General features: G+C 47.2%; 1 protein-coding gene across 1 annotated transcript in view; it reads left to right on the forward strand.

The window, feature by feature from the left end:
* Positions 1 to 16,198: 16,198 nt before the first annotated feature.
* RAF1 (Raf-1 proto-oncogene, serine/threonine kinase) overlaps positions 16,199 to 25,640 on the forward strand; it is a 103,988-nt gene continuing 94,546 nt past the window's right edge. Inside the window, exon 1 of the mRNA XM_054166518.1 lies at positions 16,199 to 16,629. The gene's annotated coding sequence lies outside the window, so the exon portion shown is untranslated. The remainder of the gene's footprint in view (positions 16,630 to 25,640) is intronic.

Genomic DNA, 25,640 nt, shown 5'->3' on the forward strand with positions numbered 1-25,640 from the left:
CTTTATATCCTTGTGGATGGAATTTTTTAGTCTAGAGTTGTGATGTGCCAGCTTCAGCACTTCCATAGCACTAGTGAATGAAGCACTGAGACTCTAGCATCAGTCTGCTTTGGGTTTGAATGTTCTGAGAAACAGTTAAGTGTTAATTAACCTTTGTGATCCAGGATATCCTGCTATGAGGACAGGCTGAGGGAGCTGGGGCTGTTCAGCCTGGAGGAGGCTCTGGGGAGACCTAATAGCAGCCTGCTAGTACCTGAAGGGGGCTACAAGAAGGATGGAGGGAGACTGTTTGCAAAGGCCTGCAGGGACAGGACCAGGGGCAATGGTTTCAAACCAGAGCAGAGCAGATTTAGATGGGATGTTAGGAACAAGTTCTTTACTATGAGGCTGGTGGAACACTGGAACAGGTTGCCCAGGGAGGTGGTTGAGGTCCCATCCCTGGAGATATTCAAGGAGAGGCTGGACAGGGTTCTGGGCAACCTGATCTAGTTGGGGATGACCCTGCTGACTGCAGGGGAAGTTGGACTGGATGACCTTTGGAGGTCCCTTCTGGCCTGGACCATTCTATGATTCTATGATTTGAATAAAGAAATCTGAAAGAGTAGCTTCAGATATCCATGCCCTTAACCCCTTTCCTCCATCCAACACTGCCACAAACACTATTCATTTACATATAGCCATCAGAAGAGGTACTTGTCACTGCTTGTGGCTAGCTGCATGAGAGGTTTTCAGATGCCTCCATGCTCCTATACCTCAGTAGGTATTTGTCTGTAGTTACCTGTAGAGATTTTGCAGGAGAATTTGCTGTGGGGCAGAAGGGAAACTACTGTTACCCTTTCCAGGCCAGTCTGTAACCTAAAAGTGAGCCAGAAATCTTGGGTTAATACAAGAATGGCAGTGTTTTGTTTAGGAGCTTCTGACAACCAAAATAACATTGTTGGCCTGTAGCATCAAACCAGGCTCTTGGCATTCTAACTGTTCAGTGTAAGGATAGAATCATAGAATGCATTGGGCTGAAAAGGAACCTTGAAGGTCCTCTTGTCCAAACCCCCCCCACCCCCATCAAGAGAGACACCTCCAACTAGGTCAGGCTGCTCAGGGCCCCATCAAGTGTGACCTTGGATGTCTCCAGGGATGAGGCCTCCACCACATCTCTGGGCAACCTGTTCTAGTATTTCACTACCCTCATTGTGAAAAACTTTCTGCTGATGTCCAGGCTAAGTCTACCCTGCTCTAGTTTCAAACCATTGTCCCTTGTCCTATCACTACAGGCTCTTCTAAACAGTCCCTCCCCATGAGAAGCTGCCACTTGCTTTGAGTAATGAGGAAAGAGGGCAGGATTTATCCTTGCTGGTGCTTGTGCTGAGCTCAAGTCTGAAACTCTGCCACTGAAAAACCCCTAAGTCCATGCAGACTGCATGCTTTAAGTCAGACAGTGAATATGGTCTCCAGAATGATGCTCAGGAGAGCATGTGCAGCCCATTCATTTGCTCACCAGCCTCTGCTGCATCCCAGATCCTTCGTGCTGAGCTGGGCCCATCAGCTGAGACCATTGCCACAGCAGCCTGCCTCATGGGATCAAAGGGTCAGGGCTGGCTGTGCAGTGCAGCTCTCCCCATACAAGCTGTGGACGCTTCAGTTGATCTTTTCAAATCCCTTCTGGTGTGTGTAGGAAAGGAAATGTGGCAACCATGAGAATGGGATGCAGGATCCCATACTGACTTGTTCTGTCTTTGACAGAAATTAAAGCCTTGTTCAGACCTCCCAAGGGAGACAGACATCAAGAGTCTGTTCACCAGGGAGTCAGAGAAATGTCTATAAAAATAGTCTTGGAAGAAATGTGAGTGTGCTGGGTGGTACTGACATATCAGTGCAGTGTCTTGTGTCATCTGTTGGACAAGGAAATAGAAATGTGTGTGTTTTAGCTTTATTGTAGCTTTGCAATTAGCAGAAGGCAATCTCTTATTAGTGGCATAGCCTCATTAAGATCATCTGCAGATGTATGTTCCTCCTCCATCATGCAGATGTATGTTCCTCTGGCTCAGCAAGGACTTTGCAAAATCCCCACTCTATCCATACTGGATCCTTCTGAATGGAAGATATTTTTCTGTTGCTATTTGGACTTGGACAGGCTTGAAAGGCGTGCCCAAGCAACCTCATGAAATTCAACAGGGCCAAGTACAAGGTCCTACACCTGAGCCAGGGCAATCCCAAGCACAAATGCAGGCTGGGCAGAGAATGCCTTGAGGACAAGGACTTGGGGGTGTCAGCTGATGCAAAACCCAACATGTGCCAGCAATGGTTGCTGGCAGCCCAGCAGGCAGCTGTGTGCTGGGCTGCATCCAAAGCAGGGAGAGCAGCAGCACAGGGAGAGGATTCTGCCCCTCTGCTCTGCTCTGCTGAGACTCCACCTGCAGCCCTGCCTCCAGTTCTGGTGCCCCTAGCACAAGAAAGGCATTGAACGGTTGGAGTGTGTCCAGAGGAGGCCATGAAGATGATCAGAGGGGCTGGAAAAAATACCCTATGGAGACAGGCTGAGAGAGCTGTGGTTGTTCAGCCTAGAGAGAAGGCTCCAGGGAGACCTTGGAGCAGCCAAGGGGTACAAGAAAGCTGTGAAGGCACTTTTTACAGAGGCTTCTAGTGATAGGATGAGGAGCAATGGGTTTGAGCTGGATGAGGGGAGATCTGGACCTGAGATTAGGAAGAAATTCTTTGCAGTGCCCCTTGTTCTGTCACTGAAAAGTCTGGCCCCATCCTTTTGTCTGCTGCCCTTTAGCCCTTGCCGAGCATTGATCAGATCCCCTCTCAGGCGCTCTTGTCCAGGCTTAACAGCCCCAGGGCTCTCAGGGCTCTCAGCCTTTCCTCCTGTCAGAGTGCTCCAGGCCCCTCAGCATCTTTGCCTGGACTCTCTCCAGTCGGTGGAGTTTAATGATGTTGGAATGATGATCTTCATATTTGTACCTCAAACTGTTCCCTTGAAGGTTTCTCAGCATCTCCCTCTGTACAGGATCCCCTGTCTCCCGGGAATGAGTTCAAAGGCAGCTAACACAATGCAGGGGCTGGAAGCTTCCTCAGTTTCAGACCCTGGCTGCCTCTGTCCTAGGTCACTTCTCAGCCAGATGCAGAACTCCCACTGGCAAGGGGAGGAAAAAAGCTCAAAGGCTGTTAATAAATGAAGGGGGGAAAAAAAAAGAAAAAGATATGTAACTCTTGCTTTTGGGACAAACTGCACATAAATAGCTCCAAAATAAAAAGGGCAATATTTGTCACTCTCTCCATGACAGCCTCAGCACACCCAGGCAGTGCTGGTAGCCAGTTTAACACCTTTGCTTCTTTTGTTTCTAGCTTTAATAAATACATTCCTCTTGGGTCAAAGCTCTCCATACTTAGCTCTAGATCAAAGGCCAACTTGCTTTTTTTGAAAGACCAGGGGAAATGAGTTTTCAGCTGTGAATTATTCAAAAGTGGGAGTAGGAAGCATGGAGAGTTTAATGTTGTGATAAAAAATATTGCCCTCTGGTTAATAAAAATTTCTCATTGGCTTCAGAAGTTCTTTCAGAAGCCTGTTTGGACTGAGGAAAATCAGCTCTCAAGTGACTCTCTATTCACCCTGACTGGTTAAAGTTGCTTTGGGAGACTTAGAATCATACAATTGTTAGGCTTGGAAGAGACCTCAAGGATCACCCAGTTCCAACCCCCTGCCATGGGCAGGGACACCTCACACTACAGCAGGTTGCTCATAGTCACATCCAGCCTGGCTGCAAAAACCTCCAGGCATGAGGCTTCCACCACCTCCCTGGGCAACCTGTGCCAGTCTCTCACCACCCTCATGGGGAACAACTTGTTCCTGACATCCAATCTGAATCTCCCCATTTCTAGTTTTGTTCCATTCCCCCCAGTCCTATCATTACCTGACCTGATTGCTTTGTCACAGCTGTTCCTTCAACCTGCATGTCAATAATTTACCTGAAAAGCAACCAGCTCCTTTTGTTTTTAAATCCCAAACAGATTTCCCAGGATCAGGTGATGATGTCGCACAGTCCTCTGCAGATGTTCAAACGTTACCATGAGAAATGTGTTCTTGTATCTGGCCAAGGACCACTTCTGGATGTTGCTCAGGAGTATCTTAAACAAGCAAGCAAACAAACAAAACCACATCCAACTTTCTGGTTTAAGTATTTTCCTTAATCAAGGTCAGGAGATCCTGCAACCTGTGCCAGTGTCTCACCACCCTCATGGGGAAAAACTTCTTCCTTGCTGAGGTGGTTTGAGCCTTAACTGGGGCTTAAAAGCTTAAGAGAGAAAAAAAGGGAGGGGAGCAAATCCACCAAGAAATAATTTGGGTTTGGCTTGGAAGTAGAGAGGCAAAGAAATTTTCTTTAAACAGTATATGTGTCTGTGTATATATATATATGTATGCATGTATGTATATATGTAACAATGACAGGCAGGGTTCACAAGGGTAAGGAACAAGGATGGATGGGAAAAGGAAAACAAATAGGAGATACAGAATCAGTCCTTTGCAAAGTGTGGAAGCAGCAGGGAGGACCACGTGGTGGGGAAGCAGCAAGCCAGGAGCAACTCTCTTTCGTCCCTGCAAAGCAGAAGGAAGAGAGAGAGCAATGGCTGCAATGTCCTCCCTTTTATATACCCCAGCTGGACAAGATGGGAGGGGGAGTGGAACAGACCAAGTCAGTTTCCCAGGGGGGAAAACACCCTCCAGGGAGGGCAAAAACTCTCCGAAGCCCTCCCCCGCTGTTTTCAGGATGGGCATAGCCCACCACACTTTCTTTCTTGGGTTGGGTGCCTATGTGCCACAAAGAGCTTGAGGACCAGATTCCAGAGTCAGCACTCCTGCACTGAGCTTGTCTGCTCAGAAGAGAATCTGGAGGTACAAACCAAATAGCTCCTTCCTCAAGATGGTGCAAAAGTTCTCCCATCTGAGTGTCTCTGCAGTTACATAAAGAAGGGATGGGAGAAATACGAATGCCCCCTAAACCAAACAAGACTGAGCATGCAAAAATGGGTAATGTTCTAAAGGTCACATTGCTCTCCTGCTAACTTGGCTCTGGCTGTGCAGGATAAAACCTCAGCAGTTACTGCTATTTGCTCTTTGCATATGCCACAAAGTACACAGGATGTGAAAGGTGGAAGACTCAGAGATGCAGGAACACCTCTAAGTTACAGAGTTTTCTGGTTTAACACCAGACTGAAGTTAAAAATTCAGATCTGGCTTGGTAGTTGCTCTCAGCACTTTACAGTGATGAATTCTCTCTTCTGGATACTTGGCTGAAGATACAGAACTCCTACAGATGGCAGGAGATGATGGGCCTGAGTCAGCAGCATGCCTTTGGCCTTGCTACACAGGCTGGCTGCAGAGCAGAAAAATATGCAAAGCAGATAGAATCACAGAGTCGTTTTGGTTGGAAAAGACCTTTCAGATCATCGAGTCCAACCATTAACCCAGCACTGCCATCTCACCACTAAACCATGGCCCTCAACACCACAGCTACATTGCTTTGAAACCCCTCCAGGGATGGGGACTCTACCACTGCCCTGGGCAGCCTTGTTCCAGTGCTTGGCAACCCTGTTAGGGAAGAAATTGTTCCTCACATCGAAGCTAATCCTCCCCTGGGGCAACTCAAGTTTCCTCTTGTCCTGTCACTTGTTATTTGGCACAAGAGGCCAACACCCAGCCCGATCCAGCCTCCTTTCAGGGAGTCATTGAGAGTGAGGTCTGCCCTCAGCCTCTTGTTCTTCAGGCTAAGATCAGTGTCTTTTACCATATATAAGCAAGAGCTCTGTTATTTCAGGGATAGGTGGAATTTAGACCCAGTCTGAAATAGCCAGAACCATTTAGTCAATATGAGGAGTCATAGCTAATGACTCTGCAGAAGACCTCCTGTAGCCACCTATGAAGGAGAGGTTCCATCCTTCGTGCTGCAGGTAGCTGTGCCTTTAAAGGCGCTGACATTCACTTCACCTCCCTGGAATGCAGTGTCAGATAACCAGAGCTCTGCTGAACAATAGCTAGAGAGCTGACAGCCTTCCAGAGCAGCCGGCAAGGTTTGCGTTGGGCATTTTCCCTAAGGTCCTGTGAAAAGGAACACCCCGAGCTGAGCAAAAGCAAGCAAAAATCACTGCCCTCAGACATGGGGACAGCAAACAGGGTGAGAGCGGGTGACAGGCTCAATTCCAGTGCAGTTCTGATCTTCAAAGTGACTCTAACAGTGACATTAGGGAGGACTGCTTCAATCTGTCCTTTGTTCATTTTCTAAACACGTTTTTGCTTGATCTGCCAAGTCTGCCTGTTCCCCAGAGGGGCTGAAGTCGAGCAGGGTTCCTCCATATTCACGTTTCATAAACAGCCCCTGAGGATGTGCAAGTGACACTCATTTAACCCTTCCTGTGATGGAAACTCTTAGCTCTCTGCATGGCTGAGCACTCAGGCATCTGTTCCCGAGGTACCTTTCATCCATCTGAAGAACTTGGGGTTCGGGATGACGTAGCTGAAAGCCTGCAGAGAGACTCCAAGTTAGACCAGAAGATGTGTTTTGCAGTTACCATCACCACTGAAAATACTAAGCTGGCACTAGAATAAAACACTCTAACCATTAAAAAATGATCAACAGGGTTTTCATATCACGAGTTGGTTTTCTGCTCTGTTCTTCTTCCAGCTTAGAAAAAGCTCACTCTTTTTTCTTCCATTGTTTTCCAAGATCTTCAGCTTTTGGTATGGTAAATAGCAAGGAATGACCAAAGAAAGTTCAAGCTGGTGTTCCTCTGAACTCAAAAGCTGCTTTTATTATCTTGCACAAAGTTTTGGTGGTTTGTTGTGGGTTTTTTTTGGGGGGGGGCAGGGGGGGGAGAGGGAGGGATAAAAAAAAGGTTCTTACAGGAATCAGAGCCAAATGGTCATCTCAGATTAGAAGCTTTAAAAGTGATTGAGGGAAAGTATCTCCTGATGCATAGCATCAAGCCAGTTACCACTAGCCAGTCTAAGAGAAGCACAGGATCACAGAACAGTTTGGGTTGGAAAGGACCTTGAAGATCATCTAGTTCCAACCCCTGGCCAAGTCTAAGAGAACCACAGGATCATAGAACAGTTTGGGTTGGAAAGGACCTTGAAGATCATCTAGTTCCAGCCCCTGGCCAAGTCTAAGAGAACCACAGAAGCTGAACGCAAAAGCTGCAGACAAGTTCCTTCTCTCATCTGGATTCTCCTCTTACAGTGGCTGCACAGCCGACCCACGCCACTGTTTTCCATCTCTGAGAGGCTTCACTTTCCACCTTCTGCTGTCTTTAAGGAAAATGCTGGGCAAGACACAGAACCTTGTTAGAGTCATGCTGAAAAACAAAGGGGCTGTGGCTTTGTACCCAACTCTCTGGCTATGAATCTGTGTGAGAAGCACTGTGCTGAGATGTCAGTGGTGGCCCTGATTGTCTTACGATGCAAGCAAGAGTCTGTCTGTGGTTGTAGTTAGAATATGTGACTGCAAAAAATGAAGTTCTTATTGTAACTAAATAGTTAAATCCTAGAATGGTTTGGGTTGGAAGGGACCTTGAAGACCATCTTGTTCCAACCCCCCTGCCATTGGCAGGGACACCTCCCACTAGCCCAGGCTGCTCGAGGCCTCATCCAACCTGGCCTTGAACGCTCCCAGGGAAGGGGCATCCATGACCTCCCTGCACAATCTGTTCCAGCGTCTCACCACCCTTACTGCTAAGAATTTCTTTCTCTTCTTCAGTCTAAATATTTCTTCTTCCAGCTCAAAGCCTTTGCCCCTTATCCTATCACTACAAATCTTTGTAAAAAGTCCCCACTCATCTTTCTTGTAGCCCCCTTCAGGTCCTGGAAGGCTGCTCTGAAGTCTCCAGGCTGAACAGCCCAGCTGTCCCAGCTTGTCCCCATAGGGGAGATTCTCCAGCCCTCTGATCATCTTCATGGCCTCCTCATAGTCTCACCAGAGCAGAGTAGAGGGACAAAATCCCTCCCTTGTCCTGTTGGTCACGCTGCTTTTGATGTAGCCCAGGGTAGAAAAAAATGTAACTGGAATCTTAATTTGGCCTAGAGTTCCTATAATCTCACTTTCTTTGTAGAGAGGGAAACTAGATTGAGTAACAGAGCTTCCTACCTGTGGAGTTTCACCTTTGCACAGTTCTGTTTGGTTTGCAAATAACATATGATATATACATCTACATGTTAAGTTTTATACCTGTGAAAGAACAAAAAAAAAGCTGGGTTTATTTACTTGATTTTTATTGTTGGGTTCGCTTCTTCCTAAAATTAGGGTGCTGAATCCAACCTCCCTCACAAAGCAAACTGCCTTTCTTCAAGAGCCTTTTGTAGCCCTCTGTACAGACTGGAGAGAGCCCCATTAGGAGTCAGCTTCCACTGGGAGAGAAACTCAAGCCCTTGCTCCCAGCTGATAACAGGAGCACATGGAGCCCTGGGGCTCCTCCCACCCCACCACATAAAAGAAGGCACTGAACATCAAGGATCCAGTTTCAACCACAAAGCAGTCCTTATCAGCACCCAGCAGTGTCTTTGTTCTCATCCTGGCTCTTGACCTGTAGCACAAGGGTAAATATGCTTTAAGGTTGATTTCCCACCTATGTCTATTGCCTGGGAAAAGTAAGAATGAACAGCCATGGAAGTCTAAAGGCCTTGTTCCAACCATTTCAGTTGAAATCCTGGCCTGATTTAAGTATTTATGCCTCTCTTTATGCAGTGCTGCCTTTCATGAAGCTTCTGTTTCACAGCGTCACAGTACCTTAGAGGTTGCAAGAGACCTCCAGAGATCATTGAGTCCAACCCCCCTGCCAGAGCAGGAGCACCCAGGGTATTCCACACAGGAATGCATCCAGGTGGCTTTTGAATGTCTCCAGAGAAGGAGACTCCACAACCTCTCTGGGCAGCCTGCTCCAGGGCTCTGTCACCCTCACTGCAAAGAAGTTTCTCTTCATGTTGAGGTGAAAACTTCTATCTTCAAGTCTCTATCCATTGTTCCTTGTCTTATTACTGTGCACTACTGAGAAGAGCTTGGCCCCCTCCAGTTGACACCCACTCCTCAGATATTGATAGGCATTGATCAGATCCCCTCTCAGTTTTCTCTTCTCCAGACTAACCAGCCCCAGGGCTCTCAGTCTCTCTTCACAGGGGAGATGCTCAAGTCCCCCAGGCATCCTCACAGCTCTCCCTTGGACTCTCTCCAGCAGGTCTCTGTCTCTCTTGAACTAGGGAGCCCCAAACTGGACACATTATTGCAGGAGTGGTCTCAGCAGGTCAGAGTAGAACAGAAGAACCTCCCTAGCCCTGCTGGCCACACTTTTCTTGATGTCCCCCAGGGCACCATTGGCTCTCTTGGCCACAAGGGCACATTGCTGTCCCACGCAGAACTTGCTGCCCACCAGCTCTCCAAGGTCTTTCTCCATGGAGCTGGTCTCCAGCAGGGCAGCCTCTAACCTGTCCTGGTGCCTGCTGTTATTCCTCCCCAGATGCAGGACTCTGCACTTGTCCTTAGTGAACTTCATGAGGTTTGTTTAAAAGGTCCTGTAATAGTGAGATCTTAAATCTACCACAGCAAGCATACTTTTATCAAAATCCTAGCTAGCTGTTTGTCTTCACTGCTGTTCCCTGCTCTTGGCATGATGTGCTGCCCATGCTGATAGAATCACATCCAATAGGATATTATTTGATTATGTTATCAATGACTCCACAGAGAATTCAGCCATGGCTGCATGATGGTGGAGGTCTGAGACTAAAACCCAGGATTCTCTCCCATGAATCTGCATCTTAAATCAGCTGTAACTGCTGACTTGGAGGACTCTGGCATCCTCTCCCTGGTTCTGCTCTTCTGAGATGCTGGATTGATCTTAGGACAGTTTATGAAGCCCCACACTGTAGTGCTTTGTGCTGCACCAAAGAGTGACCTGTGCCAGGAATGGCAGGGCCAGCAGGAGTTGGGAAGTGGTCATGCCCCTGTACACCTTGAGTACTGGGTTTGGTTTTTGGGACCCTCATTACAAGAAAAATGTTGAGGGCTTGGAGTGGGTCCTGAGAATGGCAACAAAGCTGGGGAAGGGTATGGACAACAGGGCTGGTGAGGATCAGCTGAAGGAAATGGGGTTTAGCCTGGAGAAGAGGAGGCTGTGGGGAGACCTCATTGCTCTCTACAGCTCCCTGAAAGGAGGTTGCAGTGATGTGGGAGTTGGTCTCTTCTCCCTAATACCAGGTGACAGAACAAGAGGAAACGGCCTGAAATTGTGCCGGGGGAGGTTTAGGTTGGAGATTAGAAAGAATTTATTTGCTGCATGAGTGTTCAGGCATTGGAGCAGGCTGCCCAGGGAGGTGGTGGAGTCACCATCCCTGGAGGTGTTCAAGAAACAGTGTGGTCATGGCACTTTGGGACATGGTTTAGTGGCCATGGTGGTGTTCAGCTGATGGTTGGACTCGATGATCTTAGAGTTTTTTCCAACCCAAACAATTCCATGATTCTGTGATTCTGTGAATTCATTGCACTCCAGCTCCCCAGAATTATCAGAATCAGCAGAAATCCTCTGGTCATTGCTTCTGTGAGGTAACCACAACAAAAGATTTCTTTTTCTCCAAAATGCTGCTATTTCAGCATTGCCTTAGGCTGTCATTGTTAGACTCAGCCCTGGGCCAGATGCACAAAAGAGCTTGTTTGCTCTTTAGCAATATCATGTGGCTGTTCTCTTCTAAGAAAGAGAGAGGCTGCTGAATACTTCAAAATGATGTAATGGTCATGTGGGAGTTCACTCTCCTCCTCAGATCTGCTTCCTAGTTCTCAGTCTCTCCATCTGTGAAGCAATAGGTATTACATAGAGATTTCAAGGGTGTTGAGAACCTGTGTAAGAAAGGCAAAGAGTGTGGTCACTATTGCATCATCTCAGAGTATCAAAGTGACCAGGCACAGTAATTTCTGTGAGAAACCCTGGAGTTTGTTATAGTGGTTTTCCTTTGGATTAACACACCAGAATGAGGACCTAAGGCATAGTTTAGTCAGTATGGAGAATTCAGTTAAGTCTACCAGAAGAGTGATGTAAAAAGAGACCAGATAGAGTAGAATTGTAGAATTGCCTGGTTGGAAAGGTCCTTAAGATCACAGAGTCCAACCATAACCTAACATAGAATCATGGAATCACAGTATCATAGAATCATAGAGTCATAGAATCACAGAATCATAGAATCATAGAATCATGGAATCATAGAGTCATAGAATCATAGAGTCATAGAATCACGGAATCATAGAATCATAGAATCATGGAATCATAGAATCACAGAATCATAGAATCATAGAGTCATAGAATCACGGAATCATAGAATCATGGAATCATAGAGTCATAGAATCATAGAGTCGTAGAATCATGGAATCATGGAATCATAGAATCATAGAATCACAGAATCATAGAGTCATAGAATCACAGAATCATAGAATCGTAGAGTCATAGAATCACAGAATCATAGAATCATAGAATCATGGAATCATAGAGTCATAGAATCACAGAATCATAGAGTCATAGAATCACAGAATCATAGAATCACAGAATCATCGAATCATTGAATCATAGAGTCATAGAATCACAGAATCATAGAGTCATAGAATCACAGAATCATAGAATCATAGAGTCATAGAATCACGGAATCATAGAATCATGGAATCATAGAGTCATAGAATCATAGAGTCATAGAATCACAGAATCATGGAATCATGGAATCATAGAATCATAGAATCACAGAATCATAGAGTCATAGAATCACAGAATCATAGAATCACAGAATCATCGAATCATGGAATCATAGAGTCATAGAATCACAGAATCATAGAATCATAGAATCATGGAATCATAGAGTCATAGAATCACAGAATCATAGAGTCATAGAATCACAGAATCATAGAATCATAGAATCATGGAATCATAGAGTCATAGAATCACAGAATCATAGAGTCATAGAATCATGGAATCATAGAGTCATAGAATCACAGAATCATAGAATCATAGAATCATGGAATCATAGAGTCATAGAATCACAGAATCATAGAGTCATAGAATCACAGAATGGTTTGGGTTGGAAAAGACCTCCAAAGCTCATCTAGTCCAACCCCCTTGCAGAGAGCAGGGACATCCTCCATCAGACCATCTTGCCCAGAGCCCTGTTGAGCCTTACCTTGAATATCTCCAGGGATGGGGCCTCAACCACCTCCCTGGGCAACCTGTTCAGCGTTCCAGCACCCTCATGGTAAAGAACATGGCTTTTGCCATGTCCAAAGTAAGAAAGAATAACCCAGAGTAGTACAGAGCAATGTGCCTGTGAGGAACATGTCAGGGTAGGTAGGAAGCAATCTTTCTTTGGAGATTAGTTGAACAGAAACTGTTTATTAGTGGCAGCTACACAGCACACAGGTTGGGGGTTTGCATAAAATACACTTGCATTTGAGAATAAAACAGAGAAATTTGTGTTTACCCTAATGCACAGGACTCACTGTCTGCTTTGCAAATATTTACATGTCAGGAGCTTAAGGCTTCTTGGGTGTCCTGCTCTCATGGACTCCCTCCTCAATCTTTCTTGTTGACAGAAAGGCAAAAAGTCAATGTGTCATGACCAGTAACTCAGTCCTTGCTCTTTAGTCATCTAAGCAGCACTCCGTTTTCTTCTCATAACTGCCTTAGGCTGCCACGTAGGCTTCCTAGAATATCTCCTTGCATCTCCTGCCCAGCACAGACAGTTCTGCACCATCCATCCCAGAAAGCACACTGCTGTGTGCATTCAAACATGCACTGCCCTGAAAACCACTTTTAGCAAGGCAACTTATTAATTAGGACACAGGCTGGAACCCAGGAGGTACTACCATCTGAACATAAGAAAAAAGATAAGGAAAGAGGGTGCTGGAGCCCTGGAGCAGGCTGCCCAGGGAGGTTGTGGAGTTCCCTTCTCAGGAGAGATTCCAAAGCCACCTGGACGTGAGCCTGTGCAACATGATGTAGGCAAACCTGCTTTAGCAGGGGGTTGGACTGGATGATCTACAGTGGTCCTTTCCAACCCCACCATGTTGGAATTCTGTAAATTTGCACCCCAGAATGGTACTTTGGGTCTCAGCACTGTAAGGGCTTGTATCATGGCCATGCTTTCTTCTCATGGAGGATTATGCCCGAGCAGAGAAAAGCGTGTGCTGTATGACAGCACGTCTGCATTGCAATGCTAATGACATCTTGGGTTATGGTAACCTCAGGAGCCTCACTGGTGGTAGATAGTCCATGGCTGCTTCCAGTTCCTCAGAGAGCAGCCCACTCTCAGCTCAAGGACTCTCTGCCTTGAGCCCCCAGGCTCCAAGCAGAGAGCTTCCTGAATCAGCTTTAATATTTTTGAGCACTCTGGCAACTGCTGTGTCAGCTCACGCTCTCTGACATCATCTGTGTACATCCCAAATGTCAGAGACCAGGAAAACACAGAGAGCAGACCAGAAACTCCCTTAACAAATCTACATCACTGTTCTACTAATTAAAAAACAAATAATTGAAAAAGAGCAAGTCACAGCAAATTGGCAAGGGACAAGCTGCAAGAATCTTTGACTCTTCTTTAAGCCATGATTGCCACAGAGCAATCACAGAAAACATCTGGTTGGAAGAGACCTCAAAGATCATCCAGTCCAGCCTTCAACCCAGTTTAGGGTCAGCACTAAACCAATGTCCCTAAGCACCAGGTCCACACACTGCTTAAACACCTCCAGGGATGGTGACTGCCCTGGGCAGACCATTCCAGTGTTTGAGCACTCTTTCAGTAAAGAAGTATTTCTTAGCATCCAGCCTGAACCTCCCCTGATGCAACTGGGAACCATTTCCTCTGGTCCTCTTGCTTGCCACCAAGGAGAAGGGGCTGCCCCTCTTCACTCCAACCTCCCTTCAGGTAGTTGTAGAGAACAATGAGGTCTCCCCTTAGCGTCCTCTTCTCCAGATGCAACATCCCCAGCTCCCTCAGCCCCTCCTCATACCCCAGGTGCTCCAGGCCCTTCTCCAGCCTCATTGCCTTTCTCTGGACAAGCTCCAGCCCCTCAAGGTCCTTCCTGGAGTAAGGGGCACAGAGCTGAACACAACACTGGAGGTGTGACCTCAGCAGTGCTGAGCACAGGAGGATGGTCACCTTCTGTCCCTGCTGCTCACCCTGTTTCTAACACAAGGCAGGATGTCATTGGCTTTCTTGGCCACCTGGGCACTGCTGACTCATATTTGACTGTCAACCAATACCCCCAGGTCCCTCTCAGAGTCACAGCTTTCCAACCACACCTCCCCAAGTCTGTAGCTTACCATAGGGTTGTTGTGACCCAGGTGGAGGACCTGGGTCACACTAAGAAGGAACTGAAGCACTTCCCAGAAGGTGTATCAGGCTGCTAGCCAGCAGCAGGAAGTGAAAGCTAAGTCACCCCCAAGCCCTGCTGCTCTCTGTCCATTCTCCACCTTGCCTGGATTTGTGCTTTGTGGTTTTCATGGTTTGCACTCTTTCTTGGCAGCAAGCAGTGAAGCTTGCCCAAACATAGACAAATAACCAGGTTAAGTGTGAGGGCAGGAGCTGAGCATTTATCAGCGAGCTACATGAACTTTACTCCCTGGAGGCTGCAGGAGGAGCAGTGGTTTAGTGAGCAGCATGTGGGATGGGCAGTCAGAACACTGGGCTCAGCTGCTGACTCATCACGTCACCTTTGGGAAATAACTGCCTCCATCCACTTGCTTTTCCTTCAGTGGAGCTGTCACATTCCACTGTAGAGACACTCTTTCCCATAGCTACAGATCCTAGGATGGTGAGGATGATGTGGTGGGTTGAAATTCCACCCCCCTCCCCAACATTAATTCTGCCAGACCAGCTCATTTGGAAGCAAATGCAAGCTGTATTTACAGGCAAAACCATAATCTACAATAGAATGCAATGAATATGTACAAAACATACAGGATTTACAATATTTACAGATATTTACAAGTAATAAACAGCACAAGGACCCCCCCTGGTCAAAGACCAGGGGAAGCTACTAGCTTCTCCCTCTCTGCCTTCCCCTACCCTCTGTACAAAAGAAGGGAGAAAGGACCAGAGGAATGTTAATACCAAAACAATGCAGCCAAGGTCAAGCAGAAGCAAGTCAGGATCTCTCCAGAGCAAAGAAGTGAGAAGAGAAGAGAGAAATTGTTTTGGTACAAGCAGCTTAAGTTCCTTGTCTCTTCAATACAACTGTTTAGAATCATCTTTATTTCCCTTTTAACACCCAATAGTGATTTATTTACATTTTGCTGCTTTTCTCTTCAAGATCTGTGAAAACTTTTAAAGGCATAGCCTAAAACTACCACATTGCTCCTTGCAATTTCTCAACCAGATAACCAGGCAAGCCTTCGTTGTGCCCTTTGCTACATGAAGAAAGGGCCAGAAGTGACAGAAAATGTAAAAATATGGGCAAGATAATTCAGCTCCTTTGTACCAGAGACCAGGTTTGTTCCTGCTGCACACTGTGGAAGATCAAGGTAACAACTTGACACCTCACCAAAGGCTGGCTGGGGAAAGGGTGGCCCTTAAACAGAGCTGGTAGCTGCAATTGTGTGTCAACCAAACCATCATACCCTGGGAAATCCGAGCTGGGAGGAGATTATTGTCAGCAGAGACCTGCTGCCAAGCAGCCTATTCTTGTTTATCCTTCTGAAATCAACCTTGCTGAGACAGCCCCTTCTGAATCATGCAATCATACAATGCTGGGGGTTGGAAGTGACCTCTGAAGATCATTGAGTCCAACTCCCCCTGCCAGAGCAAGATCACCTAGGGCAGGTCACTCAGGAACACGTCCAGGTCCAGGGCCTTGGAAGTCTCCAGAGAAGGAGTCCCTAGAAGCTCTGTGCAGGCAGCCTGTTACTGGGTTCCATCCCTGCTCTCGCTTTAGGAAGTCAGGTCACACAAACCTGTTGTGTATCTTTGATTTCTGTTTACTTGCCCCTAACCTTCCCCCATGAGCTGTCCTTGCCTCCTTTCCCAAGCCCTGCTGGAGGGTAAATAGAGGGTTCAGACTGTTTGGTTTTGAGCAGTGCCAAGGTCTGCGCTCTGGGCAGCATGCTGAGCGTGGCTGCAATTCCTGGCTTGCAGGGACTTGGGATCCAGTTACATTTGCTGGCGTCAAGCAGGCTCTGCAGACAACTCTGAAATGCTGAATCTAAAAATAAAAGAGAGAAAAAGTGGGAAACCAAAGGGAGCTGGGTATTAAAATCCCAGGAAAACTGGAGAAAAGTTTGGAAGAGGCACTTGGGCAGCCCCAGGGTAAAGCACAAAAGCACTGGAGCACTCTGAACCAAGCCTAGGGCTTTGCCCTTTTTTAGCTCTGCCACCCTGTGACGCTGGAGAGCTCAGCCTGTGGGTTCAGGTATTTCTGCTAACAGAAAGAACGTGGGACAGCCTTTTAGGAAGGCAAATCATCCCGACTGTCTCAGCCTCCTGCCTCTGCTCTCCCCAAGAACCGTTAGTCCAGGCTTGGGTTTGCACCAGGGTCCCGGCTCAGCTTTTGGATTTCTTCTTCGGATCGAACTCCTGCAGATGGTGCCAGCAGGCTTGCTGGGGGCAGGAAGAGGCTTCAGGCTCTGGTGAGTCTCAGAAGGGACAGAGGTGGGGAGGAATAGGGTTTTAAGAGCTTGCACAGTGCTTTTAGTTGTACAGTGACATATGGAAGATTAGCCTGTGAATCCAGGCTAAAGGGTCACGATTAAATACTTGCTGGACCTGCTTCACAAGGGTAAATTAATTAGTCTGAGATCAGATAGAAAAGCTCCAAGTGCTGTTTCTATGGGGCATTTTATGACTCTCTTCTAAAGAATCTGGTAGGAATTCCCTCATTTTCTGAGCAACAGTCTTTGCAATTGTCTTTTCCTCTGTAAATATTGAAGCAGCACAAGAATTAAGTTTTGCCAAGTCCGAATGTGCACTTCCAGTGCATCATTTGCCCTTCCCTGACCAGTTTAGGGTTTCAGACTGCCTGTGCCTGATTATTTGAAAAGAATTCTTTCTAGATTTAATCGAGGTCTGTTTGCAGGAGACTTTGTTTCTCCCTCCTTTGTGATGCTTTGAAATGAAAGCCACGATGACTGGTGAAGCTGAGGTTGAAAAGTAGCTGTGTGTTTGCATAACAATGGCTTAATATGTACACAATACTGGAGCTCCATGGCTACCTGGCAGCAGGGTCAGAGTTTGTCTGCAGTGGCAGCTCCTTGGATGTTTGCCTATAGGTCAGAAGTTTCCTAATGATGACTGTGATGATCTGTAGTATGGATTGCATTTCCCAAGTGTGCCACAGTTTAGTCAGGGGACTCATTAGCATCTGTGAGAGCCCATGGAGCTCTGCTCCTTCAGCTCTGTGTACGTGGATGAACCCTGTTTCATGGGGCTGAGATATTGCAATGTCTCCTCTACCTCTTCCTTCAGTTTCTTAATGCATTGCTGCAACAGAGCCTGTGGCATGGGGTGACACAACAGGACTCAACACCTTCCTTCCTTGGCCTTGTGTCTTATGCAATTTTTAGATTTGCTTTGGTTCTTGATCTACTGTCTAAAGAAACCTCAAAGTGATCTCCTGCCACTGTTAATTGGATGTTCTAAACTGCATGGGCATTTCTGGGGGGGGGGTTCCATCTAATGTGAGGTTCTTTCTAATGAAATTGTGCCAGGGGAGATTTGGGTTGGATGTTAGGATCAATTTCTTTGCTGGAAGAGTGGTCAGGCGTTGGAACAGGCTGCCCAGGGAGGTGGTGAAGTCATCATCCCTAGAGGTGTTCAAGAAACAATGTGAACATGGCACTCTGGGACATGGTTTCATGGCCATGGTGGTGTTGGGCTGATGGTTGGGCTTGGTGATCTCAGAGGGCTTTCCAACCAAAACAAGTCCATGAGGAAGAGGCATTTTGTGTATTTACATGGTGAAACAGCTTCAAATGCTCACCTGATGGTCCCATTAGGTTTTCCTCTGCTATAAATTGAAATATACAGCTCCAGATTTCTTGAGGAATGAAGAAATGTAAACTAGCAGGAGAGTTTTAAAAATATTTAGACTGCATCTTTTAAATAGTTATTGTAACATTTTGGTTTAGCTACAGCATTGCAAACCAATTAACTTGCATAAAATGCTGCATGTGAATTACTGTCAGGGTCACCCCTTTGGGCCAATGGGGGGGTTTGTCTTAGAGTATTCGAGTTTCAGTTGGATAAGCCCTCCAAGATCTTTAAGTCCAAGCATCAAACCAATGCCACCATGGCCACTAAACCATGTTCCAAAGTGCCATGTGGTACACCTTCAGGGACAGTGACTACACCACCTTCCTGGGCAGCCTGCTCCAATGCCTGACCACTCTTCCAGCAAAGAAATTGTTTTTAGTCTCCAACCTAAACCTCCCCCAGCACAATTTCAGGCCATTTCCTCTTGTTCTATCACCTGGTACTGGGAAGAAGAGATCAACCCCCACCTCACTGTAACCTCCCTTCAGGGAGCTGCAGAGAGCAATGAAGTCTCCCTTCAGCCTCCTCTTCTCCAGACTAAACAACCCCATTTCTCTCAGCTGCTCCTCACCAGCCCTTTTCTTCAGACCCTTCCCCAGCTTTGTTGCCATTCTCTGGACCTGCTCCAGCACCTCAAGGTCCTTCTTGGAGTGAGAGGTGCAAAACCTGATGGATATGAACACAGCAATTCCTGTATAGCTTTGTGGCACATCAGGTGTGCAGCCTGACAGCTGGTTGATGGCACCTTCCAGGGAGAGGTTCTGAGGGTACAAGGGAACTGAAGACACAGCTCTGTTACCCTGCCCAACTCACCCCATCGCTGAGCCTGATTTAGGGTAACTCAAGGCAGAGTTTGTGTGAGGGGGGACTCAAAGCCATAGTGAAATAGTCAGGAGGAGCAGGCAAGAGCCAAACCCTGTGGAGCTGGGCACTTTGCCTGTATGGCAGAGGTTCATCTGCTTGCTGGTCTCCCATGACACCTCATCTAACCATTGTTTCAGCTACAGAATGAAGCCTTTCAATCCTCCACTTAATAAGGATGAGGGAATAGGCTGAATTTATCATTAGAACAGAAAACTGTCAAACTCCTTTGAGCTTCCCTTTCCCCCTCTCCCCCCCCCCCCTACCTTGACAATCTGAGGTTTAATACAAATTGGAGCTATGTATTTGGAATTCATTTTAAGGAAATAGCAGTCATTCATGTCCTCTGATAGGAAAAGAAAATAATCCCAAGCTTTTTGATGACTGTCCACAGTTGGACAATATCTGGCAGCAGGTCAGAAGTTGCTAGAAAAGCAATAATATCCTTCTTTATCAAAGCCTGTGTCAGCCAGGGCATTCAGCACACGGGAAGGTCTGGACTTTCTGCCTGATTCTTGAATTCTTCAGCTGCCTTAGAACTGTAACTTCTCTTAACTCCCTCAGTCTTGTGTGTCCCCAGGTTTTCTCCCTCTGTGTGTCCACCTTCCTGTGAAATCCTTCCTCTTACCCCTCAGTGAAATAAGTTATTACCTGCATGGTATGAAACCCAACCCTATCTTTTCTTACTAAAAACAGAGGCTAGGACAAAGGGTAAGAGACACGAAACACCAATTCTTCTTTTCCAAAGCAGGGAAGTGAGGCAGAAGCTCACTGAGTTGCTCAAGGACACACAGTTTCCAGCAGTGGTGAGGGAACCCCAGCAGGCTTGAAGATCATGGGAAGCTTTGAGTAGCACAGAGGAAGAGGCAAGAAGGCTTCTGTACCAGAAAGATCCAGTGTAACAGTAGGACAGAAGGATGTCAAAAGAAACTGATGCCTAGGAGCAGCAGAAACAGTTCTGAAGGAAGGTCAAATCAGCAAAAAAAGAAGTTGCCCAGAGAAGCTGTGGAAGCCCCTTCCCTGGAACTGTTCAAGGCCAGGCTGGAGGGGCCTTGAGCAATGTGCTCTAGTGGAAGGTGTCCCTGCTCACGGTATGAATTTGGAACTAGATGACCTTTAAGGTCCCTCCCAATTCAAACCAGTCTATGATTCTACAAGAATTGTGGAAACCTAAAAGCTGCTGAGCACAGTCCCAGATCTCTTTCAGTGTAGTGAGGAAGCCAAGTGGTAGGATTATCATTTACCTTCCTTCCTCTGGTAAAAGTCTCATGTGACATCTAGGCATCGTGTTCTGCCTTCATTGTGTGTCTCTGAAAGCACGAACAGTGTTCAGGGGGTTGCTCTGGGGAACATGCAGAAGCTTCTTCAGGGGATTGACACAGATATTTTAAGTTTCAGGGCTTCAACATTCCAGTACCTGAAGGGGGGGGGCTACAAAAAATCCAGGGAGGGTCCTTTTGACAAGGGCTTGTAGTGATAGGACAAGGGGCAATGGATTTGAGCTGCAAGAGGGGAGATTTAGACTGGAAATTAGGAAGAAATTCTTTCCAGTGAGGGTGGGGAGACACTGGAACAGGTTGCCCAGGGAGGCTGTGGATGCCCCCTCCCTGGATGTGTCCAAGGCCAGGTTGGATGGAGCCTTGAGCAACCTGATCTAGTGGAAGGTGTCCCTGGCCATGATGGGGTTTTGTGTATGATTGTTAAGGTCCTTTCCAACCCAAACCATTCTATGATTCTATGATCTAAACTCTCTCCACCATGAGAAAGGATGTTAGGTGCAGTCTTGGCCCCTTGCAGCCTGTGTGTTAATTCAGTTTGTGTGGGACTGTAAATGACAAGTGATGCAGCCTGTAAATACAACCAGTGGGCACCCAGCAAGGGGAACTTCATCAGTCTACAAGATGTCATTAGACACATCCTTAAGCACAGCAAACAACTCCTCAAATCTGAAGCATGTGCTTGAAAGGCTAGGCACACCACAGCTTCAAAGAAACAGCTGGAACATGCTTCACAGAGTAAAGTTTATTATTTTTCCTTCCTTGAGCAACTGATTGTTTCTATTTTATACACATGGGCACTCACCCCAACACACAGTCACCTGGGGCAGAGACCCAGGATGGAAATGTGCAAGCCAGACAATCTGTTGGCAAGCTGACCAGCAACAGAGATCAGGATTTTATGTTTGGAGATATCTAGGGGGCTATCTATGCCACTTGGGTGTGTAGTGTATATTACCTGTCATGTTCTCAGACAGCTTTAAAGTCTAGCTTACTATCTTTATATGCTTCATGTGACTCCATCTAGTAGTCTGTACTTTGGCTTTTGGATGTATGCAGCCACAGATGGTTCACAAAAGTCACAGGATGGTTAGGGTTGAAAATGACCTTAAAGATCATCTAGTTCCAAGCCCCCTGCCATGGGCAGGGACACCTCCCACTAGAGCAGGTTGCTCAAAGCCTCATCCAGTCTGGTCTTAAACACTTCCAAGCCTGGAGGCACCTGAACTTCTCTGGCCTTAAACACTTTCAGCCAGGTGTTTGTTACCAGAGTTGTCCAGTACAGCCCTGGTGTCTCTGCAGGCGTTCTCACTGCTGTCAGCATCAGGGGTTGGAACAGCATTGAGAACAACTTTGATGTGTTTACAGACTGTGGTATACTACCAAACTTCTTTGGCTATAGAATGGTCACAGACACATCAATAACTCCAGATCTGCAGTGCTGAGTTGTCTTTGTTGACCTTGACACTAACCTTGCCACCTCTACCTAATGCTGTAGTTTAGGCTCATGTAACCAGAACAGCACAGTTAGGACTAGCCCTCAACCGTCTGGGTCACAGCTCACTATTACTGCTTTCTGAAGTCATCAAGGAAGGTAAGCAGCAGAGTTCATTTTGTGTGGTGTCCTTTCTTTTTCACCTCCTTGCAGGAGAAAGTCAAATGTGTTGTGTCTTGAGTATTATTGAGGCTGGAAAGCAGCCAGAACAGCTTCAGAGCCAAACTTCTAGGCAGTTTTCCATATCTCCACTAAAACCCAAGTCTCTAGCAAAGTTATCTAAGGAATCCAGGCTGAGGACAACAAATGAAAGAGGAATTACACAGACAGAACCTTGCTATAAGGGGGGGTGGGGAAAAGAAAAGAAGTGGAGCACTTAATGATTTTGGGCAAAGTTTCCTGCACAGTTCTGTCACCACATTGTTGGTATTCCTCAGCAAAACCTGAGACATAAGCTGCAACTACAGCAGCTACCTGCAGATTCTCATTCTCTGGCAACCTGGGTAAATCAAAAAGCCTTGGGGGTGTTGGTTGCTGAGCAGCTCCCCAGGAGCAATCAGTGCCCTCATGCACCCCAACACCCAGCATGATGGGGCTATGAAGAGGCCTCTGGGGATCATCCAATCCAACCCTCCTGCTAAAGCAGGGGCACCCACAGCAGCTTGCCCAGGATCACAATATCCAGGGAGGTTTGGAATGGTGGAGAATCCACAACCTCTCTGGGCAGCCTGCTCCAGAGCTCCAGCACCCTCACACCAAAGAAGTTTCTCATCCTGTTCTGATGGAATCTCCTGGGTTCCAGTTTGTGCCCGTTGGCCCTCATCTTGTCGCTGGGCATCACTGACAAGAGTCTGGCCCCAGCCTCTTGCCCCTCACCCTTTAGCTCTTGCTGCTCTTCTCTAGGCTCAACAGCCCCAGGGCTCTCAGCTTTTCCTCCTCACAGACATGCTCCAGGCCCCTCAGCATCTGCTTAGCCTCTGCTGCACTCTCTCAGTAGTTCTCTGTCTGTTTTGAACTGGAGAGCCCCAAACTATAGACAGTACTTCAGATATGGCCTCACCAGAGCAGAGCAGAGGCGGAGGAGAACCTCCCCCAGCCACCTGGCTACACTCTTCTCAATGCACCACAGGACACCACATCCCTTGGCCACAAGAGTACATTGTTGACTCATGGTGAACTTGTCCACCAGCACTCCCAGGTCCCTCTCCAGGGAGCTGCTTTCCAGCAGGCCCCGCCTTACCTGTACTGGTTCAGGTGTTATTCCTCCCCATTTGCAGGACCCTTCACTTGCCCTTGTTGAGGTGTCCTCTGCCCAGCTCTCCAGCCTGTCCAGTTCAAGGTGCAGTGTCCATTGGTTGGTTTCTGAGTTCATTTTGTCCTTCAGCTAGGGAATGAATATGGTTCCTTTTTCTGTCATCAGTTGCTGCCTTCCAAGAAAGATTAGAATTTTAATTATTTTTAAGACCTTGGCTCATGCATTGAGTATGTTTGAAATTTGGAGCAAGAGATAGACTGGAACATGACATAAGCTTCCTCTCCTTAGGAAAGCAAGCTAATCAAGATTGTTCCATGAAAATCCCCACACCCAAATGACTCTGGAAGTGCATTGTTTTTACAAACATTCCCCTGTGCCAAATAACAGCCATCAGAACCCCTTTGCCCAGTGATACAGGATCAGAGACTTGTTTTGGTTGGAAAAGACCTCTGAGGTCATCAAGTCCAACCATCAACCCAACACACAATCACAGAATTGTCAGGGTTGGAAGGACCTCAAGGATCATCCAGTTCCAATCCCCCTGCCATGGGCAGGGACACCTCACACTACAGCAGGTTGCTCAGAGCTACATCCAGCTTGGCCCTAAAAGCCTCCAGGGATGAGGCTTCCACCACCTCCCTGGGCAACCTGTGCCAGTGTCTCTTCACCTTCATGGGGAAGAACTTTTTCCTAATGCCTTATCTAAATCTCCCCTCCTTTAGCTTGGATCCATTCTCCCCAGTCCTATCACTACCCCACACCTTAAAAAGTCCCTCCCCAGCTTTCTTGTAGCCCCCTTCAGATACTGGAAGGCCACAATAAGGTCTCCTTGGCACCTTCTCTTCTCTAGACTGAACAACCCCAACTCCCTCAGTCTGTCCTCATAGCAGAGCAGCTCCAGCCCTCTGCTCACCTTCATGGCCCTTCTCTGGAGACCTTCCAGACCACCATGGCCACTAAACTATGTCCCCAAGGGCCATATCCACAGGTTTCCTGAACACCTCCAGGGATGGTGACTCCACCACCTCCCTGGGCAGCCTGTTCCAATCCCTGACCACTCCTGAAGCAAATAAATTTTTCCTAATCTCCAAACTAACCCTCCCCTGGCACAATTTCAGGCCATTTCCTCTCCTTCTATCACCTGATACTAGGGAGAAGAGACAATCCCCACCTCTCTCCAGCCTCCTTTTTCTTGGCAGAGATACATGGTTTGTGTTGACAGTGAAGCACAGTTTGTCATCTGCTTTGAAGAAGGAGATTACAAGTAAACAGCAGTGGCTGGTTAGATTCCCAGCTTGAATTCAGTTGGATCCAAATCATTAAGAGATTACCACTAATGAGGCTGTTGTGAAACAGTGACAAAATGGAAATGTAATAAGGCCACATCTGGAGTACTGGGGCAAATTTTGGACACTAAAGGGAGTACTGGAGAGAGTCCAGCAGAAGCTACAAAGATGCCGAGGGGCCTGGAGTATCTCTGTGAGGAGGGAAGATTGAGAGCCCTGGGGCTGTTGAGCCTGGAGAAGAGCAGCCCCAGAGGGGATCTGAGCAATGTCCAGCAAGAGCTGAAGGGTGTGGGGCAAGAGGCTGGGGCCAGACTCTTGTCAGTGGTGCCCAGGGACAGGACAAGGGGCAACAGGCACAAACTGGAACCCAGGAGGTTCCATCAGAAGAGGATGAGAAACTTCTTTGGTGTGAGGGTGCTGGAGCCCTGGAACAGGCTGCCCAGAGAAGTTGTGGAATCTCCTTCTCTGGGGAGATTCCAAACCCCCTGGACCTTGTGATCCTGGCAACCTAATGTGGGTGACCCTACTCTGGAAGGGTGTTGTGCTGGATGACCTCCAGGGGCCCATGCCTTCCAACCCCCACCATGCTGGGATTTGGTAAAAGGCTTTTATCCAGGCTGTGAAGTTACCAAACGTTACTCCCTAAGCTCCAAAGCTGTCCTGCATGCCACTGGCAGACATCCCATACTGCTTTATAACCTGAAACAAAAAGGTTAGGATGAGCATTCTGGGCATTCCTGGTGTGTTAGGTTAATGTTGTTGGCAATCTGCTCTGCATACCATGGTTACATCATCGCCCCCTCAGCTGCTAGCTAGTCTGGATGGTGCTGTTGTCATCCCTGTGGTTGCTACCTGCCCCATCTTTGAAGTCCCAGTGCTGCTTTTTTTCTGGGTGTTGCATGTTCCTGTGCCATGGCTTGTGCTGTGTGCTTGGGCATTCTGTGCTCTTCCCAGTACCTCACTCTGGATGGGAGAAAGTGAAGGCATTGACTGTCCTTTTTCTCCTGAGCACAAAGGTGCTTCTTACTGCTACTGGGAAAAGCCCCCTGAGGGTCTTGGTACTAGGCTCATAACCCAGAGCAGGGGCTGCACAAAAGCCCTATGCAGTATCAGTATTTGCAGGACAATGAATTGTGTTCCCTTTGCTGCTGAGCTGCCCCTTGCACAACTTTTGTTATATTTCCACAGATGTGTTTGGGTTTATTTCCTTTTAAATCATACTGCAGTGCAGGGGAGTTGGTGCATGTTGGTAAGCAGAATGATGTTACCTTTTGATCAGTTGAATACAAGCAGAGTCAGTTTGATGCTCAGGTTTAATACTTGCCCATTTCAATTCCAGAAGGTGTATAGAGGCCCCTGTGAGAAGAACCTCACATCTGGGGATCCTTTGAATCTTTCCAACCAGGGATCACTCTTTTGCTTTGCTCAGGTTTGG

This window comes from Dryobates pubescens, chromosome 1 (assembly GCF_014839835.1).
Source record: "Dryobates pubescens isolate bDryPub1 chromosome 1, bDryPub1.pri, whole genome shotgun sequence".
In the NCBI taxonomy this organism is placed as follows: Eukaryota; Metazoa; Chordata; class Aves; order Piciformes; family Picidae; genus Dryobates; species Dryobates pubescens.